The sequence below is a fragment of the Marmota monax genome, unplaced genomic scaffold, assembly GCF_021218885.2.
Source record: "Marmota monax isolate L192 unplaced genomic scaffold, Marmota_monax_Labrador192_F-V1.1 WCK01_AAM20220418_F8-fsc00046, whole genome shotgun sequence".
NCBI lineage: Eukaryota > Metazoa > Chordata > Mammalia > Rodentia > Sciuridae > Marmota > Marmota monax.
In genome coordinates this window covers 5,486,634-5,512,774 of record NW_026692486.1, presented here as the reverse complement: position 1 = coordinate 5,512,774, position 26,141 = coordinate 5,486,634, and positions in this window count along the sequence as shown.

Here is a 26,141-nt window from a genome sequence, read left to right as displayed (position 1 = left end):
CTCAGACATCCTACCAGAGTGGTGAAACAATAAAAAAAAAAAGTTATTTTGACCATCTATTATTGTTTCTAATGAGCATCAAAGGAATTGTGATAAAGAAAAATTACTGTTAGTCATTGCAACAGAATATAACGGAATTGCTACATCATTTTTATGACAAGGAAGGCAAGTGTAATTTGGATGTAAATCATGTCTCTTGTCCCCACATTATAATGGACTTTCATTATACTGTACACAAAATTTGGTATGAGGAGAGACAAAAGTCAGATATTTGTCTCTGCCTTCCCGTCTAAGGACTCCCAATACAGAACTCCTGGTGACTTCAGAGGACACTGCAAATTTTGGACAGTGTAAGATCTGCTCTTGGAAGCTAAAGAGTAATGACACTCCCTTTTTTGCCTCTTTTTTCGTGTGGCATAAAAACTAGAGGCAATTTTCATTTCTGTCTATACCTCAACTCAAAGATGTTCCTTTGAAGTCAAACATTGGTGATTTTTTTTTTTTAAACCGGGGAAGTCCTCCCTCCCTTTTCCTTTGGTTATATTCTGTTCATTTGAAGTAGCAGAAGTTTTATTTTGGAAAGAAATCATTTGGGTGAAAAGGAAAACAAAACTTTAGTCTTGTTAGATCACCGAATAAAGGAATAGAACTCTACTATGTTGTTTTTCATTATTGTCATAATGAATTCTAGATGGGGCAGAGGGGTGGGAGGGAAAGGGAGCAGGCAGAGGGTTAGCAAGGATGGTGGAATGTGTTGGACATCATTATCCAAAGTACATGTATGAAGACACGAATTGGTGTCAACATACTTTATATACAACCAGAGATATGAAAAGCTGTGCTGTATATGTGTAATAAGAATTGTAATGCATTCCACTGTCATTTAGTTTTTAAATAAATTAAAAAGAAACTGATATCCTAAAGCCAATTCATTTTTAATAATTAATATGTAAAAGCACTTTAAGGTTAGCAAATCATATCAACATACATTGCTTTTTATGATACTCAAAATAGCAATGTGTTAAGGTTAATATTTTACTGTCTCTTTAAGAAAATTGAATTTCATGGATATGCATTAAATTGCTTAGAATTATACGCCTAATAGAAAGTGAGCTCTATTGTCTTATGCACAAGATTTTTTATTTAATTTCTGGATAATTTTCTACTATATCACATAACCTCAACTAAATTTTTTATGTCATAGTAGTTTTTTTTTAAATATTACATAGTTAGCACGAATTAAAATTTTTCTGATTATCCACATTTTTCTAAGACAAGCTATTACATAAAATCATGGCTAGTCTTCTCATAATGAATATAAATTGTTCTGGAGAATTAAGGGTAACCTGAATAGAAAAGCAAGTAATAAAATACTAGCTGGGCTGCTTAGAAAGAATGTATAATCCTGACAGTGATGCTCAGAGATTTTAATTCAGTACATGTAAATGAGACTTTATAATGTTTTTTTTTTTTTAAGAGCCATATTTGGAAAAAAAACCTGGGGTAGAATAATAATGAATCAATGGCAAAATTTTTATTTCTTCTTTACTGCTTTTTTTTTTTGGTTGTGCTTTGGACATAATCATATTCATCAGTCATATTGCCTTTCTTCATTACTCATTTGTTATTTACCTACTAAGAAAAGATTGTAGACTGTTTACCATTAGGACACATAAAAAGTGTATATAGTTTGGTCAAGAGTTTGTAGAATTTTGCCATCTCATGGGTTAGATATTTACTGTTAGAAATTGATACATGTCTTAGATCTATGTAACAGAAAGGTTCTATGGATAGTCTTGTAACCTGGACTCAAATGTTTTCTTTTTTTGTTACCTGGAAAAAAATTGTACTCTCTTTCCCTAAATTTCCTCATCCAGAAAATTGGAATAATAGCATTTTTATTATTGATTATTATTAGTGATTTTGTGTCAGAGAAATTTTATGGAGATTAAATCAAATAAATGTTAACCTTCATGCAGTGTGTAGCACTGTGTCCAGAACATGGAGAATTTTAATGAAAGCAGCTATTATTATTGTCATTATGGATTTAACTGAAGTTGTTGTTATTATTAATTAGTCAATTTATCACTAGAAAAAAATTAATGCTTTCATTGACCATCTGTTTTTGATTTTTGGAATGTCTCCCAGGAACATTTAAATAAATTAATTTTCAGAACAGAGTTACTTGACATGACTATTGGTCTTTGGAGCATGATGGCCAAAGGCAAAGATTTTCCTATCATACAATTACTATTGAAACATTTCTCTTACCTCTATCCATCATATTTTGAACAATTCCTGGTCATAATATGTTTTAATATTATTTGACTATTTTTATTTTTGTGGTTATTGATTGTGTTGTTTAGCAAGTTATAAAAGCTCTCAGTTTGTAAACAGACATTTATACAATTTTGAAAATTGTGTAGTTAATTCTTCCTGATAGGGAAGGAAAACTTACTTAAAATATAATAATAGATGAATCTCTCAGATATATTTTTTTCAAATTACATTCCATCATATCTTCAATTAATGAAAATGTAAGTATCAGTGATTATATAAAAGTTTTGCCCATTAATGTATAGATGTTAATATTTACAGGTGTTAAATGGACAGGCATGTGATGCATTTAGAAATTCCATGTCTTTTGAGCATGTGTTTTCTTAATCTTTATGAAATTCAATTGTTTTGTATTATAGTAAGTGTATGCTCATCTGTTTTGACCTAATACAGGATACAATAATAACTATAATCTTTAGACATTTATTTTCTAAGTTACTATTTTTTTAGGATTTTAAAGCATGCATTCTATTATTTAAAAGTTCAGAAGTTCTAAGAAGTCTAAAACTGAACCAAGTATAAAGCTCCCAGACTTTAATGGTGATAGTGATGAAGTATTTAAAAATTTAAATAGAAGAGAGAACAATGAAGTTAATGAGTTAAAAAATGAAAAGCAATGAAGTGCTAAAGGAAAAATGAAAAAGAAGCAAACATATTTAAAATTAAACTCATTTGAGCCATAGGGTGTAGTAGTTAATACTGCATTCATCATCTAAATAAGTTTATGATTTGCTTCCTTTTAATTACCATATCTCACTTTGGCTACTCCTAGTAAATGAGACCTTCCACATGTCAATAACACAACACAAATCTCAGCCACTATAAATCTCTCCCTTACAATTTTTTATATCCTCCCCATATCTCTTCCATTAAATGTATACCACATGAGAACTGATTAATTTAACCTAGTCAACATGGAAGAAAAGTATTGTTACGTTTTGAATCCATAATGTCCCGTAGACACTCATGCTTTAAAAGCATGGTCTTCAATGCAGAAAGCTTCAGAGATGGAGCTTTTAGGCAATGATTGGATCTTGATATATCTGACCTCCTCAGTGGATTGATCCATCTGATAGATTAAAATAATTTGAGTAGATTTTCTGTGATGTCACATAAACTATAGACAGGTGAGACATTGCTGGAGGATCTAGATTATTGGGGACATGACGTGAGAACTGTATCTTGTTTCTGGCTCTCCTTTCTTTGTCTCTTTCCATCTGTCTGTCTGTCATTCTCTCTCCCCCTCCTTCTTCCTTTCCCTCTCCTTCTCATTTTTCTCTCTTAATCTCTTTCTGCTTCCTGACTTCCATGAACTGAACAATTTTCCTCTGACACAACCTTCCGCCATGTTGTTGTGTTTTTCTCACAGAGATAAAAAGTTGATACACACACATATACATGCACATACATATATGCACATACTTACTGCTTCTTCACTGCAATTCAGAATATTGAGTAGAAGTATAAAACATCAAATAAATACACTATAAATTGTCACAACATAATGATGGAACAATTTCACTGGATTCATGCTCTGAAACATCTCCTCTATTATGAAAACTGCAATTTACAAGGAAAGTAAAAAGGTAAAAACACACTGAGAGAGGTGTTTGATTCTGGCAACTTATAGATTTTTAGGAAGAACAATATTGTTTATTGTGATTAAGATTGTGTTTGTATACATATATAGTATCTAATATATTTCACAATAACATAATAATTTATTATTAGTCAGTAATTTATATAGGTTTTCTCATTTTATCCTCAAGCCATCCTTATCAGGTCAAAAGAATTATAATAATTGAGAGATAAAACATCCATAAGATAATTAGGTTATATACACAATAGTCTTCTGAATTCTAATAATTTAGGTTTAAGTTTGAGGAAGACAAAAATATTTAGTAAATGTCTACTAAAGACATTTGATTGAAATTATGGAATTATAAACTATGTATTAACATACACTAAAAGTTTTTGCTTTAGGTAGAAAGATAACTTATTTATATGTCAAGCAAGACTAATATCCTTTTCCACTATAAGAACAAAACCATTTTCCCTTCAAATAACATTCATGGATTAATTATATCTACATATGCTCTAAATTATAAAAGTTCAAAATTGTACAAAATTCTTGACAAAAATTTTGTATATACACTGAATATCTAAACTATTTCTCATAGCATTCTATTACTATGTAACAAATTATTTTTCTTATGTTTTACTAGCTTTGATTTAATGTCCTAGAACATTATTTTTGAGGTCTACTCTCAAATATTTCAAAAAATATTTTTCAAACATTTCTTATAATTTATTGATTTTTCCAGGTTCTCAAATATTGAGTTAAAAATACATAATATCTTTCATAGTAAGGGCTGAAAAAAAGAGAACTTAAAAATGTTATGTCAGGATTTCAAGGAAATTTTACTATGTGTGTGAATAATAATAATATTTAGAGTTTATTTATTCATACGTAATATTTCAAAATATATAACATGACATGAAATTTATTTTAAGTAGATAATATCTTTACATTAAAAGGAATTTAGAAAAAAAATATTTGTTTTAATGAAGCTCAAATTCTGACTACATTAATTCTCTACCATATAAATGTCCCATCAGATTGAGTAAATTAAAGAAAAATAATAGAACTAATTCATCTTTGCTTTCTATCTTGTATAATTTAATTTTCTTAACACTACATAGATAAAGGTATGACAATGTAGACATTAAGAAGTGATTACCTAAAATGATATCCTGTGCACATTGTAGTTACTAACATAATACAGTTTTTAACATAACACATAATACACTAGTTCTACTATGTAATTCCTCTTATAAATATTTCTTGGATTACCTGTGTAAGAGAACAGTCTTTCTCATTAAAAGGAGTCTTCTAGTTTATGAATGTGTATTCTTTCAGAGAGACAATCAGGCTTAAGAGAGGATACAGACTAATTTAACCCTAAGCCATCCTTGGCCTGGGTCTTCTCTCATGTTGACTTCTACTGCAACAGCGGGTAAACCTAAGTAAAAATCAGAGAAGACAAAATATCTTTCCTCTGCTTCAACACATTTAAAGACAAAAGATGAAAACAAGAGCCAAACATAAAAATGTTCCCACCTTATATTCCAGTCCTGAGTTTATTTTTGGTTTATAAGTGAGGAATCTGTGGTGTTATGATGCAGGAACCTGAAAGACACCTCTCGAGTGCAGAGGACTATAGAATGGTAAGGGGTTTCTTGAATGTTGAAATCCTAAAAGATCACAATGTATAAAGTCTAATATCCTAAATGATCAAAATTGCAAAAACATGATTCTGGAAAAAATAATTTAAAAAATCGTTTAGAAAAGCATTATCATTATTATTTTTAAAAGTGAGTTCAATTGAGAAACATAAAAATATGATAGAAAACTTCATAGCCCACTTCAAACAATAAAACAAGGACACTTCATAGGCCACTATCCAATAAAAGAGGAAATTATACATATTTTTGCAAACATAAAGGTTTACTAATAACTATTGCATCAATGTAAGAATTATGAACAGAAGAATCATATTCATAAAGAAATAGTTCAAAAAGTGAGAAGTATAAATATATATCACCAGGTTGGTAATGACATGCACCCAATTTTAAACCAGTCATCTAAAGTACCATAAGAGATAACCTGAGACTTTTGATGAGATCTATCAAAACCCACAATGATTTGCTACCATGTGTGCGGTACACAAAGAGCTGAGATCCTCAGAATTTTATCTTTCACAAATACAGATGCACAAAAAAAGACATCTCTTCATTTTTCAAGGAATTTTTAACATTTTGATACTGATGCACAGTGATACGGCACGAAATCAATGTTGGAATAATTTTCATGAAATCAAATTTGGAAAAAAAAGCAAAAAATGAATTAGAATTCTCAAAAAAGTCTTTTCATAATTTATACCTACAGTGTTAGAAATGATACAAAGATAAAATGCATAACATAGCAACTTGTAAAAAAAAAACCTGATAATTTTAAATAGTGGCAAAATGTAAAGAAAAGAAGAAAAAAATCTAAAAAAAGTTATGTCATTTATAATGTATATTCAGAGAGATTATAGACACTTGCATGGAGTTAGTTCATAAGAGTTGATCAACTTTTATGATCATTTAACTGTATTTCAAAGTCTTGTATAACAATGAGTAGTTGCTTTTATTGGGGGGTGGGGGACTTTCCTTGAAGAATACATTCACATTTATAGCTTACATGATACTGTTTTTTTAATCTTCTGTAATTTGATATACAACATAAGACTTCATATTAAAATTTCCAACCTTCTGTGCCATACTTCTATGCTTTTTGGATCTAAAAAATCTATTCTGAATTTACTCACATACACTGCATATTTGGTGGAAACAACACTGATATTCAAAAAAAACGGCACCATTGCCTGGCATATGGTGGCACATGCCTGTAATTCCAGTGGCTCTGAAAGCTAAGGCAGAAGTAAAAAGTTAGCCTTAGCAACTTAGTGAGACCTTGTCTCAAAATAAAAAATAGAAAAGGCTGGGGATTTGGCTCAGTGGTTAAGCCACCCTGGGTTCACTCCCTGATATCAACACCAAATAAATAAATGAAAACAAACAAACAAACAAATAAATAATAACAACAACACCAAAGAAACACCATTGCCTAAGTGTCTTCTAGCCTTGTTATCTTACTATGGAACCAGTGAGTAACTACACTGGCTTCTTCAGGCAAATTAGGCTTTGATTCATTAAAAGTTCCTATAATTTTATTAGCTGGAAGGAAGAAATGTCACAAACAAAAGTCACTTTTTATTTTTATTTTTTGGTACTAGGGATTGAACTCAGGGGCCTTCTACCATTTAGCTACATCCCAACTCCTTTTTAGTTTTTATTTTGAGACAAGGTCCCACTAATCGCTGAGCCTGATCTCAAATTTGTGATCCTCCTGTCTCAGTCTCTAAAATAGTTGAATTTATTTGTTATATGATTTGGGGATTTAGTGAAGCCCATTTTCTTTTGCAAAGACTATTAAATCTTTTAAAATGTATTTTAAATGGGCTTCCTTATTTTTCTTTCCTTAATACATAAATGAGCAGATGAGTTCTAGAATTTGGGGATTCATCAAGGGCATTAATTAGAGATTTGATACAAAACCTAGGGGTTGTAGGCAATTTAGAAAGTACTATTTTTTTGCCAAAGTGAAGAATGAACTAGTTTTATTGTTAGACTTAGTGGTAAATATAAATGTATCTTCTTTGAATGTTAAATCACTAACCAAGATCTGTTCATCATTGAATGCGTTTTATAGTACTGCAGGGACCTCTATATCAGCAAGTATCTTTGCTTCAATAGGTCTCTATGCTTATCAAATTCTTTTTATTCTGTAACAAAAGGCATTTTTGAAGGCAAATATGATGCTACATGTGAAGGGGCAGAAGTAATACATGGTTGAACAATTCTGCCAGGGTGATTTCTTGAATTTTTTACTTGTGTTTTCACTCCTGTGATCTTTGGAACACTCATTGTGTCATTGCACTTACATTTGGGGAGTAGTCATGTCTGCAAGTCTGGTAATTGCTTGAGCATTGCCATTAAGTGATTTTCTGTTTTTGCATCACAAGAACAATTAGTTTTTATACTTTTATCTTTCATCATTAAGTGTCTTTGTACACTTAATCATAGCCTTTTTACAAGGGAATGATTTCACAGATCTCTTTTACTGTGTTGTAAAGCATGCAGTAGGAAGGAATAACATTCACTTTCCCCATTGGCAGGTCAGCTTTAGTCTAATTCTTCAGAGAGACAAAATGAATAGGACTTGTATAGAAATATATGAGAGGATATTTATTAAGGAAATTGGCTCTTGTGGCTATGGTGACTGAGAAGTTCCACGAAGGTCAGCTACAAGTTGGAGACTCGGGGAGGATGGTAGAGTGGCTCAACCCAACTCTGAAGGCCTTAAAACAAGGAAAGGTGATGATGTAAATTCTGAGTCTGAATCCAAAAGCATGGGGATATGCGGATGGGTGTCAACGGAGTCAAAAAGTTCTGGTATTCAAGGGAGCAGAAGAAATCCCCCTGGTTCTAAGAGAAAGAAAGCAATTTTAGCTTCATTCTCTCTATGCCCCTGGACAACTTCCCTTGAGAATGGATCTTCCCCACCTAGTCTACTCTGACTTACACATTCATGTCTTCTGGAAACACTCCCACAGCCACATCCAAAATGGTGCCTTACCAGGTTTCTAGGCATTTATTCCATCTCACATGATGCAACTATCTTGTGTTACAAAATGAAAATACCCTGATCCCTTCCCTAGAGTCCAGATTTCTAGATCTTAAAAATAGCCTAGTTGTATTTCCCCTCAATGGAACTGTAGTTTGGGGGATTGTGGCTTTCAGAACTTCAACATTTGGAATTTTAATCTTTAGGATTGTGATTAAGGGATTTTGATCTTCCAGCAAGAATTTGAACATTCAGGATTGTGGTATTCTGTATCATAATCCTGGAAGGATAAATAACTGATGGTGAGAAGGCACACAAAGGACACAGGCTTTGAGAGGAGGTGATTTTGATTTCTGCTTAGAATATAGTTACAGGAATAACTATAGAATGGTGATCATTCCAGGCGGTAAAAATATCTTCATTAAACATTCAGAGATGGGACTACATGGGTGTGTGTATGCAGAAGCACAGTCAGTTCACCCTGAGTACAGGACAGGGTAAAAGAATGGCAGGTAAGGCTGGAGACCACGTGTGAATCTTGATATCATTCTGAGGCAAAAATGCATCCTATTTTGTAAAGAAGGGGAGTAACCTCCCTATTCTTTCACTTTAAGAATAATTGTGGACATTAGATGGATCTTCAGAGGAAGAAAGTAGATATGGCAAACTTTCTATATACATTTATTGACTACTTTATTCTAGATACAATGTTTAATTTATGCTATATTATTTAATCTTTGCAACATTTTATGAGGTGAATGATATATTGCTCATATTTAAAATTTTTTTTTTTTGGTTGCAGCTGGGCACAATATCTTTATTTATTTATTTTTATGTGGTGCTGAGAATTGAACACCATGCCTCAGCATGTGAGGCATGTGCTCCACCACTGAGCTACCACTTCAGCCTTAATACTCATTTTATTCATGAAAATGCTAATTTTATAAAATATTATGGGAATACATGTAGGTAATCTAGTATTAATTTTGGTATTTAAACTCCATTTCTAAATCTGGCTGCATGTTAGAATCATCTAGAGAGTTTCTTAATCAGTATTTAAAAAAAATAATGATGCCTAGACCCATTCTAAGAAATTGTAATTTAATTGACCAGTAGTCTAGACCATAGTTCCTCACAAAGATAAGGTTAAAACTCATTGATTTTCTTAATTGAAGGAGTGGTCATGAATGAAAATTGAGTTATTCAATAAAGTTGAGTAAAGAGTAATAGAGCTTGGAATTAAGAGGAAAAAAGTAAAAGTGTGACAAAATAATTAGAAGACTGTTACTCAAGTTTCCTTTCAAATACAGATTAGGTGTAAAGCAGAACGGATTTCTAATTGAAAATATTTGTACTGGAATGTATGTATGCATGTGCATACTCACACATACTGCTAATCATCATTGTTCACACATTTCATATTTGCAAATTTGCCTATTTGCTAGAATTTATTTGTAATCACAAAAATCAATATTCTTGATGTATTTGCAATCACTCAAGTACATGTGCAGATTAGTGGCAAAATTTTGATTATCCAACTCATACATTCCGAGTTTAACATTTCCAGCTTAGATCCAATGAAGTACATGTTATACTCTGCCATTTTTGTTTTTCCCCTGTAAACAAGTGGCCTTTTCACCAAGTGTTTAGTGCCAGGGTTTTCACATTTTTGTACTCTTTTTGTTGTTGATTCCCCTGCTTGAAAATGGCTCCTTATTGCTGAATTGTCTAATGTTCATTCTTAAGCATAAAAAGCCTATGATGTACCTCAGAGACAATACATATGTATTAGATAATCCTTTCACAGGTGTGAGTTGCACCTCTCTGTTTCCTATGAGTTCAATGCTAATGAGTCAAAAATCTATACTAAATAAGGTGTCTTTAAACAGAAAAACACATAAGGTTATGTATTGATCAGTTGGCAAAGAAATTTGATCAGAACTCTTGACCCTGTATTTCATCTGGAAGCCACAATTCAGAATTCTCTAATTTAGTGTTCCTGGTGATTTTATGTTATATAACAAGCATAAACTGTGTGTATGATCATTAAATGACACATGTTACTTGAATGGCCACTATAATATCAAGGAGGCATTTGATGAAATGCTATTTGGGGTGTGTCTGTGAGGGTATTTCTGAATGACACTAACATCTGAATTTTAGACTCAATAAAGCAGATGTCCCTCCCTAATGCTGTCCTCTTCATGCAATTAGTTGAAGGCCTGAATTCAATAAAAAAGCTGGCTGTCCCCTGAGTAAGAGGGAATCCCTCCTTCCTGACTACCTTCCAACTAGAATGTCAATTTCTTTCTGCCTCACACTGGAATTACAGTGTGGCTCTGCTGGTTCACAGGCTTTCAGATTTATGCTGGAACCTCTTCCTAAGCTCCTCTGGGTCTTCAGCTGACAAACTACAAGACTGGGGAATGATCCCCTTCCATCCTTGGAGAACCAACACACTGATTATTGCGATTTAGTTCACCTTTGTTTATTAATTTAGTGAATATTTGTAGAATACCTACCGTGTGCTGGCACTGCATTAGGGAATGGAGTTAGTGCTGGTCAGATATAAAGTCTAACTATAAGTTCAGAAACCAATTATATTCAACTCTTATTAATAGCTAACATATACAACAAGGTGCTTATCCTTGAGCTCTAAGTGAAAGCAAGGAAATATTTCTGACTATTTAAGATTATACCTACTCAGTCCATGCACCTCCTTGGAATTTGCCTGTCCCTCTGACCCAGACTCTTGCTCAGGGATGAACTCCAGGCCATGCTTTTGTCAATTCATCCAACACCTCAGCCTTTCCCAAGGGGGAGGCTGACTTTCTTTGCACCTATATCAATTATGCAAGTCTGATCTGCCCACTCTCACTTCCATCTATTTCAGTTTGGAATGTGCTAACAGGGACTGTTGGAAGATGCCACCAGCAAGATCTAGGAAATAAGAGGGAACTCTGACCAATGAATGCTAGGGACAGGAAAAGTAAACTGAAAACATTCCTCCTCTTCCTCCCTGGCTCTCCAAAGAATCGATCCCAGACATAATATCTGTGCAAGACATTTTTTGAAGATATCCTGAAACACTGGCATTCATTTTTTGTGTGTGTGTGATGCTTTATAGCAAGTTCAGTAATTGATGATTTACACTTGTTTTCTTTCCTTCTTATCTCCCTTATGTTTTATTCTTGTTTATTTATGGGATTGCCCTTCCTCATAGGATGGTAGTACATAAGCCCTGTTCTCTAAAACATCTACACCAAGAACTGGATTATTTCAAATTTCAACTTAATTCAGTTTGCCCTGTATGTAATAGATATATTTCTCTTTTTCTTGGTTACCATCTTTTTCCCCTTCTATTTGTTAAAAGAAATACTTTAGAAAAATTAAATTTGACAAAGTTTCATTGAGAAAAGAATGATTCATGATTTAGTCAGCATTCAGAAAGAGAAGAAGAGGAGAGATTCATTCAGCAGTGTGAGCAATGAGATTTTATAGGGTGAACACATAAGTGAATTACAGAAATAATCTGAATGGATGCAGCTAGGTATTTGCTCTGTGTGGGAATGGTAAGATCAGTTGGATGTATGTGATTGGCTAAAGATTAGCTCTTGGTGATTGGCTAAATCCTAGATATTTGTTGCCAAAAATACTTTTAACTTAGGTTTAATTTTGTTTATATATTAAGTGACAGTTTGCTATCTAGGAACTCGAGGTATGAAGACAGACTCAGTCCAGTGGCCTCCTGCTTATTTAACAAACTATTCACCAAAGATACATAGAAAAACCTAGGCATAATACAGAAAAATACAATGTTGTCCATGCTCCCAGAAGATTGTGTTCTGTGGCCCTTATCTTCACATTTTAGAAGGTAATAGCAGAATAAATCTCAGCACTGTGATGAAGACTAAATGCAATAATACATGTTTAAAACTTGGCATGGTGTTGGTATGAGCACATTAGTTGAATAATATTTATTATTATTGTTTCTCTGCTGTTATTATCATTACTAAAAGTTACTGGGTGTTTTGACTGGCAGGCTTATAGACCCTGATGGCTGTTTTCATTCTAATACAAAGTTGAGAGTCAGACTAAAAGTTATACAAATAAGTTAGAAGAAGTGAAAATAATTTTCCTACGAGAGAAGAGAATGCAGGCTACTCTTTTATTAAATTCCTCAATTGTTACATAAAGGCTAGTGATCATATAGATACTAACAGTCACTATTTTTACTAAGCTTATAAAAATATAGGCAAAGAAGCATAAATAAAAGTATTTGTCATATACCATAGAATGAAGTAAAAAACATCAATACTTCAACAAATTTTAATTTAAATATTTGTGTCAGAATGTCTTTTAAAAATAACTGCTCTCAATCTGTACACGTGATAAAAATAAGAATTCATACCCCATTGAATCAAATGTATGATATATGATATGTCAAGATCATTGTAATGTTTTGAGCAACCAATAAAAAAAAAGAATGTTTTGTTCTTTGAGAGCTCTGATAGATTATATTGTTCAAAAATGCCATATGCATTTCTGCAATGAGATCTTGGTATTCCCTCATCAATAGGTAGTCTAATACTTTCCCTTGGAATCTAAGTGGCTTAGTGACTTGGTTGCCCAATGCAATGGGGAACATGAGAAAATTTCAAACTCAAAGAGCCTTAAAATCATGGCAAATTTTGAGTGAATCTGTTGGACGCTTCACTGTTGGAACACTTTTTGGAACCAATAGTTATTCTGTGAGCAACCCGACCCACACAGACTCCCTACATGTATGCACTCACCAAAGACCCAGTTTAGTTCCACATGATACCTATCATCAATTGCCAGTCATGTGTATGAGCCTTCTTGATGTTCCACTGAGACCCAAGATTACTGTTGCCTCCTCCAATGCGACTGAATAGTAGAAGAATCATCAACCCGAGTTAGCCAACATAGATCTGTAACAAATGAATGTTGTATATAGCAATAGATACTTAACACAGGAATCACTAAGAGCATAATATTATTCAAGACCCTATTTGTCCCACATAGCAGAGTTGAATTCAAATGAGTCTGGTTATGGCCATATTCATTTCTTTGAAAATGTTATCATTAAAAATATTCCAATTTAAAAAAAATATAATTTAGCTACTTGTGCTACATATACTTCAACTTAAAGGAAAGATATAGTCTTGTTTTGATGTATAATAATCCAATGTGTTCCTTTCTGCGGATACTCTAACTCTCATGATATGGAGATCATTTTTCTTTTTTCTCACATTTTTGAAGAGAATCTTCAAGCACTGTCAAACATTTATAATATTTTAATCTTTTTCCATCAGTAGCAGATAGATGGATAACAGATAGTAGGTGGTGTATAGATACTACACAGCAACATTTTATTGTGGTGATTTCATTTTTCATTGTCTTTTTTACTGAAGAATTTGTTTAGTTTTTGTACAACACCAATATTGCTTTGATGCTACATGTCTACTTAACACTTGGATTATGTTTATACTCTTTTTATAACTTGAAAAAAGTGAAATTCATACCAAAATTTAACTTTTCATCAATTAGGTTATCCTCTAATTTTTCTTTTTTTAAACTAATGCTTACCATATAATACCAAGCCAAATGGAAACACTTTGGAATGCCACACATTTAAAGAATTGGAACATTTGCAAATAAAATTTTGCATACTAGAACTTTTCCGTGTTTACATTGAGTCTACTTCCATCTCAAACTTTATTCTTCTAAATGTATACCAAGTCAGTCAAATACCAGTATCTAAAATGGATTTGTTTATGATCAGTATAAACAAATGTGTTACCAAGTGAGGCATTTGGGAAGTCATCAAATGTTAACCTTGACATTTTAACAAACACATTTTGATATTTTTTATTGTTGTTGCAATCTTTGCTGTAGAGATGGACTAAGGTTGTGCCCTTTCCTTTTCTTATAATCTTTGACTTAGGAAAGAAGGATAATTAATGCTTGGTAGAGTCTGGGAATGCTATCAGCTTTTAGCAGACTTATTAAAGTATGTTTGGTTTTTAAAAACATACTTCATGTTTTAACTGGCTGTCTATTGAAACTCTCATGGGTTCATGAGGTCATATAAACATAAGAGGATGTAAATACTCTGTGAGAATCAAAGTGAAGAAAATGAAGAAGATCAAAGTGATTTAGTTTACAGCTTCCATGGAATGTGAGGCCAATATTTGACTTCTTTCCCCAATGAGACTAACCATATACTTTGCAGACCAATGCACATGTGATAGTGCACCAGTGAAAATTAATATTTAACTTGGTGAAATAATGGCCTATTCCATTTTTCCTAAATTGAAATATAAAATAAGTTTTAAAACTGTAAGAAATTTGGAATATTGGGACAAATTAGAAATCTCATATGTTTTTGGTAGAGGTTGAGAAATACCATAGTAGATTCTTTCAACATCTCCTTGACAAGCATATTTTTTTTCCACAAAAGTAACAGAATGCCAGAATTAGATCAGTATTGATTATTTAATTATAATTGGACATAATATTCAAATGATTATACATTTTCCGTGAGATTCAGAAATATTTTTGAAAGAAATTTAAACACTTCCTAAGTCAAGATATTGCTTAAAAATAAAAACAGATTATAATATATGAACAAGGACCCTTTACATGCTCCATAATGAACATAATACAAGTGAGGACACGCAATTGGCTAGAAACTCCAGTCAGCCCCCAGCCATATTTTTTTCCTCCACTTCCCCAGCTCCAGATTTTACTTTGATTTCAGAGGATTTCAGTGTAGTATTAGGAGTAGCTTGTCTGATTTTAAATTATCACTCTTGAGCTCTGCTATCATGCCCACTGTATCACTTTCTTGCAGCCTGTTCTCAGTCAAGGAAAAAAAAATGGAGAGAACTTTGCAGTGAAAGGGATCATTTCCAATGGAAGAAAGTGTATTACTTCACCAACTGGGTAGAATCACTTTGGTGATCCTCAAATAATTATTGTCCTTCAACACTTGTTCTTCCTTCTTCCAAAATAGTAGATTATTTTGGTGGTTGTGTTTTATCAATCTTTGGCAATTTGTTGCTAGATATGGTCACGTGACTAACTTCTTAACTGGGGTGTTTTAAGTGAGGGTGCTCTGGTGCAACTCCAAGGGAGCTCTCTTCAGAGTTAGTTGGGCTATTACACAAGTTTGTTCTGTGTGTTTTTGTTTGTTTTACAATCATTCTCTTTCCTTGTGTAGCTTATATGTATACCAGCTTGATCAAGAGGAGAAAGAACTCATCCTAGAGATGATGAATGCATGAGTTTAAAGGAGACCTAGACTCCTGAGGACTTGGTAGAATATAGCTACCATGTTAGTCATAGACTACCAAGCCAGAAACATTTATAAACTAGAGAGACAAATTTGTATTTTGCTTTAGTCAGCTTTTTCATTTCTATGTTCAAAATACCTGACATAAACAATTTAGAGGAGAAAAAGTTTAAAAGTTTATTTTGGCTCACAGTTTCAGAGTTTCTTTCCATGGTCAGCCATCATAGCTTTGGACCCAAAATGAGGCAGAACATCATGGCCCCAATGCATGGCAGATGAAAGTAGCTCAAGACATTGAAACCAGGAAGTGGAAAGAATGACTGCTCACCAGGGCCATACTATAGAGCCCAAGGGCATTCCTCCAATCACATGAACCACTAATTAGGTTACAACTCTCACAATAAAATCATCTTGCCTGTGAAAATTCTTGCATTATCTCACACATGTGCTTTTGGAGATACCTCATATCTAAACTATAACATATCTCTTTTAGGCCAATGTCTGTTTTTTTTTTTTTTTTTTTTTGAGTGCCGGCATTTATTTTTTTTCCCAAACATAAACCTGACAGATATAGTCCTAACCAGATTTTTCTATGAATCTTTAGATTCACGACTTTTTTGAGTCCTTGATTTGGAATTTGCATTCTAGACCATAGGTATCAAGAAATTATTGAGCACGTATTATTGGTTATTTGGTGAAGAATATAGTCAGAATTTATCTTTGTGAAAGTAAAGAGGATTCAGTAGATACCTATACGTATTGTTCATGTTGAAATTGTTGGGTGTGTGGGAGACTCCTCACTGAAGTTAAGTTTCCCTCTCTGGAGAAAATCATGGAATCCCTTACCCCTCCCTCTCATCTCCGAAGGGCGCCAAACTGAAGAGCACCAAATTCTAAGGTTTTCTCCACCAATCCCATCAGGACACAGTGACCACTTGCGGTTCCTGAGTCACCCTGCCAATCAGCACCTGCCACGTCACCTATGCAACCTTTCTCTGCCCTCCTCCTCTCTTCCTCTCTGCCCTCTTCCTCTTCTTTCTCTCCTCTCTCTACTCTTTCTCTTTCTCTCTGCTCTCTTCCTCTGCTCTCTGCTCTCTTTCTCTCTGCCCTCTTCCTTTCCTCTCTCTGCTCTCTGCCTCTCCTTTTCTTCCCCTTGGGGCAGCCCCCCAATAAAATCTTTTGGTTGAATCTCTGTCTCTGGTGAGTCACTCACCTTTCAGAAATAGCAACCAGAGGAAAGTGACTTTTGGACTCTACAAAGAAAACAGGTAAATCTAAATATATGCCTTGTTATGACCCTTTTCCACCATATTGCTATCAATTAAAAAGACATGAAACCCTATTACCTTGATAATCAGCATCATTTACTGAACTGCTTTTGCCCTCCATTTTATTTTTCTTACACTAACCTTGTTTAAGGAAGACTACAAGTATTAAAATTGACATTCAGAACTTGCCTGGCACAAACTTTACTTGCCTCAGGCATGTGGGTAGAGTTGCTTTTGGCAAAAATGGAGGGTGTTTGTCATTGTATAAGTGATACACATCCATCCATGGAAGTTATATCCTTTAGAGTCTAATCACTTTTAGTCATTCTCTTTCTAAAGGAAACTCCAAAGACCACAAACTATTTTTCAGAAAGCAAGACAAGTGTAGCCTAAAGATCCGACGATAAATATAAACCAACTTCAGCATGTTACCAGTATTATTGTTATGATTATTTTTCTTATGGGTTCAGTTTAGATCTCATTTTCTGAGAAAGTAGCTTCCCCAGGAAAACTTTTTCACCTTCGAGATGGCTACTAGATAGGACATTTTATTGAGAGCTGGTGTCAGCTTCTGTACAAAGTTTGATTTTTGAACCAGAGCAAACCAGCCCTCTCTAGGCTCACAAACACCCCACCTCTTCCCCCTTAGGCGGATCTGACTGAGAGGCTGATGCTGCTGACACTGTGCTGGGGTCTGGTCCCGCAGCTCCTGGGATGAAACAAGCAGGCGAGATCGATGTGAAAGAGCAACCATCAGGTGGAAGCATACGGCGAGGTTGTCTTTTTTCATATTTTTATATAAAACATTTCTGTGAACTAAGTTAAAAAAAAAAAAGGAGATTGAGTAGGATTTTACAGCAGGGAGTATTGATGATGTTACAGTTGATTTTCGCTTTCATCTTTTATTTTAAATTTGACAGGGTCTGCTTATGTATGTGTAAAATGACTCTCTGAACAAATCTGAGTGGATGCCCTGAAAGGTTAAAGGAAATATGGATGAAATAACTTTGCAGTTTTTATTACTGTATTTAAGTAGTTTTCTACAGGGAAATGAATCTGTCATTAAAGTACAGCTTCTTTCTTTCCTGTTTCCTTTTTTTGAGTGAAGTATGTAATTTATAGAAAGTTTTAATGACTGTATTTTAAATGATCTATTTTTCAAAAAAGAGTTTGGCTCAGGTAAAGGCAAAGAATCCCACTTCCATTTCTCAAATGTATGTCATGCTCTCGTGGGGTGGTTTGGAAAGATCTGAGATATGATTCATTCATTTTCATATAGGATTGCAGAGCTCTGTATCCTTAGCTAACAGGTTTATCACATCTGAGAAAATTTTCCCAACTGGGATCTGTTTTTCAATTTATTCCCAATTTGATGACTATAGTTTTTTTGAAATAATATTATTTTAAGAGAAGATTAGTGAAGTATCTGAAGGAGAATTAAGAAAGAGTGGGCATGGATAGAAAATGAGATGGGTAAACTGTAAACAATAGAATATGATTTTTTTTCCTGAATAGGAAAAATGCAAAACATTGACTCTTTTCTTCCTTCCTTCCCCTAGTTCTCTCCACTTTTCCTTCAAATCCCTTTAGTTCTGAGAACAGACACAAGTTCCTTCAGGCTAGTTCTCAATTCCCTTACCTGTTTATACAAGAAATGCATACTGCAGTCGCATGCCAGAGGCCATAGTTATACAAAAGTCACAGGTCAATAAAGATCACTTACAAGTCTTAGGAGTCTTTTCATCTTCCTTTCCTCCTGCCCGGGCAGGGCCAGTAGAAAGGAAAAAAAAAAAAGATAAATGTCAAGGGTCCTGGCTGTCAAATTCTTAAAGAAATCCCCATTTCCTCCCAAAATTTTGATGGCCCTTAAACTTTTGTTATTTTGCCTCAGGAAAAATGACCTTTTCTCTTCAGCTCCTTATCACAAGGTGTTCTCTTTTTCAAAATGAAGTTAAAGCTTTGACCCTTTGCCTTGATGATATACAGTAAAGTAAGAAAAGATTAGTAGGTTTGCTCTAAAACTGTCCTTTAAAGGGAAATAAGGGGAATAATCAATATTGTATGTTAGTTTAACATACTGGACATATGTTCTGTCTCTTGTCATATGACTGTGTTCCTCTAAGGTCATAAACATAAACTTTGCACAATCAGCTTCATTTGAACTTGGAGAAGGTGGGGTATCTTTTCTAATGTATTTATATTGCTAGTATTCACATGACCATTTTTTCTATAAGTGGCCATGTTCATGAGGGATTATGACAGGGAATGATGTTATTCTTATCAAATTTATGCTATCCAAATGACAGTGAAGATCAAATAAAGGAAACAATCAACAGCCAAGCCATTCCTTTATTCTTTATTTTAAAAATTCAGAAATATTGTAAGAATGTTGAATTTTTGTATCTCAATTTGCAACTTAGACAATGTACTAAATGTAGCATACACTTCAACAGAAATCCATACTCAAACCGTAGTTCAGGAACTTCAGTCATTCTCAGGAACTGTTTCAACATAAATCCAGGAAATCATCTACCTGTCCCCTTGTCATAAAAAACTAATAGAGTGTTATAAGGTCAACACTACTGGAATCAGTACCCATGTTCTGATTGCCACTTATGTATTTTGGGTCAAATCATATTAAATACGTGCTTCTACAGGGGTAATTTTTTTTATTTTGTCTTTAAATTGTACTCGTGAAAAAAACTGGTTTTTAATGCTCTGAGAACGATGGAATTTCTAGGGTAACTTACATACTGTAATAAAAGTAATTGAGTGATTTTGCTGTTCAAATTCTCCATCAGCTTTCTTCCTTTCCTCAGCTGGAGGAAGAGAACTTGGCTCAAATTAGATGGGGGTTGTGGAGGTATGTGTTATCTACATATAGTGGCAAAGGAAAACAGATTAAAGGATTATTCTTTTCAAGGACAATGAGGACATATTGAGTCAGATTTTAAAATTTACAACTATTAAAAAATTATTAGTTCAGAAGATACAGGTTTGATTTTTTATGTCATATAAACAAGCATTGTATAATAGTAAATATGTATGAAATCATTTATGAATTAGGACTCTGAATTGCGACATGCAGGTGAAATTGACTTAAGAAATTTAATGGATGGAAAATTAATACAGATTGAGACTTTTGCCAATTGGCCCTATAATTATAAGCTTATGAGTAGTAGGATGAGGATTAATACTTTATTCTTATAACATACATGGATTCATTTAGGTTCTTTTTTCTTTTTTCCATGGTGCTAGGAATTGAACCCAAGGCCTTGTGCATGCAAGACAAGCACTCTATGAACTGAGCTATATCTCCATCCCCTTCATTTGCTTTTAATTTAAGAACTACTATGACATTAGGTTCATTTTGTTTTAAAAATCCAATCTATGTAATTTGAATAAAATCACAAAAGAGTAAAAAATAATGATCATCAGGTAAGTTATGTTTTTTGCACATATGGAGAGACTTTTAGAAAATTTCAATCATTATTTTTGATACTTGCTTAATTTTATGAAGACTACAGTTCAGTAATTTATTCTCCTTCAATAGTTGTCTTTTTTCCAAAGAACATTTAACATTGTGTAAGTTACTATTTGTATTAATTATTTTGGCTTCTCTGTGTCAACTCACCTTGTCTAATGGACTGCATCACTTCAGAGAAAGAGACAAATAAACGTAGGAAAAAGTTTAGTTTTCTGAAGGACATATGTCCTTCATATAGTGTCAGGGTTTGATGACAAAATGTTTACATGCAATCTTTTGGAACAATTACTCAAAAATAAATTGCCATGACTTCATATGCCATAAAAGATGATTCCTATTCATAACTGTGTTTTTAAATTGTGAAACAATCTATTTCCAGAACCTAAAATCATTGACCCTCTAGTTAAAGGATAATAGGTAGTTTTATGATTAATATGTTCATAGAAATAACAAAATGCATATTGACTTCGCCAAGGAATATGGCTCAGAAAATAAATTAGCAAACTGTTTCAAACTTCTTGCCACATTATTCGTCTTCAGACTTTTCCTAAAGCATATAGCAGCACTTTAAAAGTCATGTGAAAAAAAGCTGATTTATTCATGCCTTTATTTCAAGGTGTTTTTGCAGTGCTGCAATCTTTATTTTAAATTGATTTTTATAATTATATTTGTAATTGCCCTCACTTTGGCATAGTTAGCATTGACTGCTTCCCTTTTGAATCAAGACAGATAAAAAATAGACAAATTCTGTCTAAGAGTACAAAGGGTCATGCTTAATTTCAAACCACAAGCTGTCAAAATCCTGGTACTCTCCTGGCCCAGTCATTTTATACTTGATAAGTAAACCCACTTGAGGAATGTTTATATGCCCTGATGCTTTTGGACACGTTCACTGACAGAACACATTCTTTGAAGAAATATATCAAAACTGTTTATCTCCCTGAGTGTTACCCTAAACCCTGTCAGTGCTAATGATATCAGGACATGGATTAAATAAATCCTTTTGAGAGCAACTATGGGTATTTCTTTATTCAAATCACAAATATCGGAATTTTGGCTGCAAAAGTGGGCAACAGACATTTCAATATGCACAGCATTCTGCTGTATGAAAAGCTTTAATAAAGAACCACTTCAGAAAAGCTCTCTGACACTCTCGGGTTTAACATACAACTTCAGCCTTCACAAGCAGGAAAAAAGGTACACTTAAGCACAAATTGTGTATCTGAGGATTGTTCTATCTCAGTAAAGCAGAAAAGTTAACGCAGTTATTTTTAAAGCAATGAATATGGTAATGCTGGTTCTCTTATAATAATAAGTACCAAGTGTTAATTAATCCTGTCTTCTGTTTTCTCACACCAAAAATGAAGATAGACTATAATTTACCCTTGTATTAGTGGACTTAAGCCATAAATATCCACATGAAGGCAAATTCTGTGAATTCTGAGGATAAATCCATCGTCTTTATATTCAGCATAATGATATCCTTTTCCTTCTTTCAGTGAAAATTGATTTTTTTAAGGAATTGACATTTTTCAACATGGTTTTTCTACATATCTGAAACTGCTTATTTTAAAATAATCAAAAATAAATAGTTTAGAATAAAAGATAATGTTTTGAATAAGTTACATTCCTTTTGTATCCAATTTTTTTCATACAAGTGATAGTGATTTTTAAGAACTTTTTCTATTTAGTTATTTCATGACAAAAATTACTTAGTAATTCCATAATTCGCAAATAAGCATCAAGAAACATTTAATATGAAGATTAAATTTGAGAAGTAATTGAAATTATTTTTGTGTTAACAACTAATCTTCTTTATATTTCTAGGAGTTTTCAATATAAAGGTATCCCTTAACATTTATTTCACATTTTTTCTTCAATTTGACACAAAGAAATTCTTATAGCTGTTATTTATAATCTGAAAATATTTGCTTAAGATTTTTGTTTTAAAATCCATAAAAATATGTATTCCACATATTTTCAAAGTCACCACAGATTTATGTGTGTTACTCAAAAGAAGAGATTTTTTTAGATAATTATGAAGTCAGATAGTCTATTGTTTATTTATTACTGGTATCACAGATAACATTTTTTCATTATTTTTGTATTACCTATGTATATTATCATAAACACATATATGTCTTAAAGACCATGAAAAATTGTAATATCCTGTTAATTTGAAAACAAATGGCACATTTCAATGATATAATGAGTCTTGAAACTATTCAGCCACTGACACAATTTTTTTTAGGATTTTGTGAAGCTCTGTTGAGAAAAACTGAAAGAAGAAATCATTCAAATAATGGAAATAATGGATTTTCCTTAAACACACTGTGATTAACACTCTTCCTTATGAACTATTTTACCATGATTTCTAAGTGAAATTGCCAGATAAATATTGGGGCCAGCTCACCGCATTATATCTCATTTATGAATGATCTTGAAGAATATAATCATTCTGCAGAAATGTTAAAGAGAGGAGGCATATATGGATAAAGTCACATCAAAATACATGTAAAATATTTTGAAAAATACATTTTATGTGTATAAGTAAAAGATGGACATGACGTGACAAGTTGAACTGTAAAATGCTGTTTTCCATCTCTCCCCAGCAGTGTCTATTAGTATTTATAAAACGGACAAGAAAAAACCCCACTATAGATAGCTGTCTAACAGCCCATTAAACCAGAGCTGCTCCATTTGCTCTCACTGACTCTTTGAAACTGATGTGGCATAAACTGTGGCAGGCTTTAGTGAAAAAAAAAAAAAGAAAAAAAGGAGTTCAAAAACAGTGTTTTATTTATTTTTTTGGTATTTATGTGCTAACAAAAAGAAAATAGATTTCTTTCTGATTACCAGCTTCAGTTCCAACCATGTCTGTTTTAAAGAGACAGTAGAGTCGAGAAGCTACAGTTTATAAGGCTGGCGTGGGGCTACATATAGACTACCCAAACTCCAGCAGAGTTTAAATGTTTTGCCATAAATGTGAAGAAGGATTATTCTTTGTTGTTAACTTGAAAATAAACGAATGAAAGCAATTATCGAAGGAAAAACAACAACAAAAATGTTTCAGTATGGATTTTATGTATTAGGAATTGATGTGTGTTCACTTACCTTAACAGAGACCTGAAATATGTGCTTCACTCTAATGCCCAGCATATTTATTTATCATGTACTATCATTTATTGATAGTTACAGCACAGATATAAATCTATAATATGTAACATATTATATAACATATATAAACATACTCATAAAATAATAAATAATAATGCGTATATATGTCATATATCTTTCTATAACTGGCTTTATTCTGACTTATATGGCTTGATATTTACAATTTTTCATAGTCTGTCTCTCTTCTACTCAGTGCATTTGATGTCATTCTTAGGAGTAAGATTTAAAGACTATTTTAGAATACTTTTTTTAGTATTAACTAATTAAAATTTGGGAAGCAGCATGATACATGTCAATTTTTAGAAGTAAATCTTTTACTAAATTTCTAGGAAAGAATTTGATTTTCTGATATTATAAAATCAGAAAGTTGCATCAAAATCAAAGTAAGATAAAAAAGAGAAATATTCAGTTTTTGACATTTTATCTTAGGTTTTTGAAATAATTTTTAATGAATATTTTATACTTATTTTTCAATTACGCTGATTTATTATGCTAGGATAGCCACTAACACTGACATCAACATTTGATTTGTAAGATATACATTGTGGATGTACTTACCATAAAATTGGATAAAAAAATGAAGATTAGTTGGCTAAAGTAGCAAGTCTAAATAACTCCTGACACACATTCCAAAATTGCTGTACATGGGAAATCTAATAAAATAGGACAAACTGGTTATTATTTTCCCAACCTGCTTAATGGTTCTAATACCATTCCAAGTGGACTCTTTCCTTTTCCTTTCATTCTCTTTGGAAGGTCTTCAGAAAACTGAAGTATCAGTGCTTTGCACTTGCCCACACTAAAGTTACCTCTATCTATCTATATTCCTATCTATCTATCTATAAACTGCTTTTTTAGCAACTATTTGGAATGACAAAGGACAAAGATATTTGAGAAACTGCCATCATAAATATCATAAAGTCTTAAAACATGAGGCTAATGTCTCATTGTAAAGAAAAAATGTTATTTAAATATAAAATATAGATATTTCAAGATCTTAAAGGATAAATATAATACAAACGTATCTGTATTTGAAATTTGGAACTTATAAGAAGGAGTTTCCTGGCTTTTCATGGTTTATACATACTTTTTAAAACTATTCTAGGGGTTAGTTCTTACTGAGAATTTTATTTGCAAATATAAACAAAACCATTCTCATTGCTATTATTATATTCTTGATATTTCCCGTATGTCTCTTAATATGACTTGATGTTTCTATCTATCTATCTATCTATATCCTAGTGAATTGAACCCAGGAGTGCTTAACTACTGAATGCATCCCCAGTCCATTTTATTTTTTATTTAGAGATAGGGTCTAGGTTTCTAAGGACCTTGATAAGTTGCTGAGGTTGGGTTTGAACTTGCCATCCTCCTATCTTAGCCCAGCTGACTTGCAATTTTCTAATATTTGTTATTTCAGTTTAGCTGGGGATAAATTTATGAAACTTAAATCCTTTATTCACAAATATGATAATTTAATGTGCAAATGTTTAAACTTACAAATGTCTGAATAGATTATATTTTTATTATATCTAGACCACAAACCCACTTGTTTAAGTATATTGTAATAATAAAATAATTTTTACATTTTTAATAAAATGGTGAGCTTTGGTTACAGGTTTGTCAAAGACAATTTTTTTCCTGTTTTATTTTATTTTTTCTTGGTTTTTTGGTTCTGGGGATTAAATCCAGGGCCTTCTGTATGCTAGGCAAGTGTGCTACCACTTAGCTACACCCAAGCCCCTCAGTGAAATTTTCTAATCATAGAAGAACTGGCTTAAAAGTGTAATAAGTCTTCTTTTAAATCCAACAAATTATTGGGAATAAATGAGGAATATATATGCAATACTCCTGAGATATTGGAATCAAAAATATTTTAGGCAACCAATGTAGTTTAACCTTGGTGATTCAGAAGTTTTGCATGTAGTGTCTGTCTGTTAGTAGATTAACCTATACCAAGTAGTCTTCCCTGAACTTAGCTAGTTTTTAAGCTGTTCAAATACAAATATACCTGATCAAAAGGGACTGAACTTCTTACTATTAATTGTGAATTAGAAGCCTTGTTAAAAAAATAGAATTTAAGATTTCCAATTCTTAATTTATACTTCTGTCCTTTTGCTATCTCTGCAATTTATGATTATTTTCCATGTCAATATTAGTATATGATGAACTATTCTGAAAGTAATCATGCATCATGAATTACTTCTTCAGAAACGTGTTATACATGCATATTAAGCAACCTCAAACTCATAGAGTATTGAAAAATTTCCTTGTCACAGTGTCTTGGATTTTTCAAAGCTTTGACTTAAATTCTTACTTCAC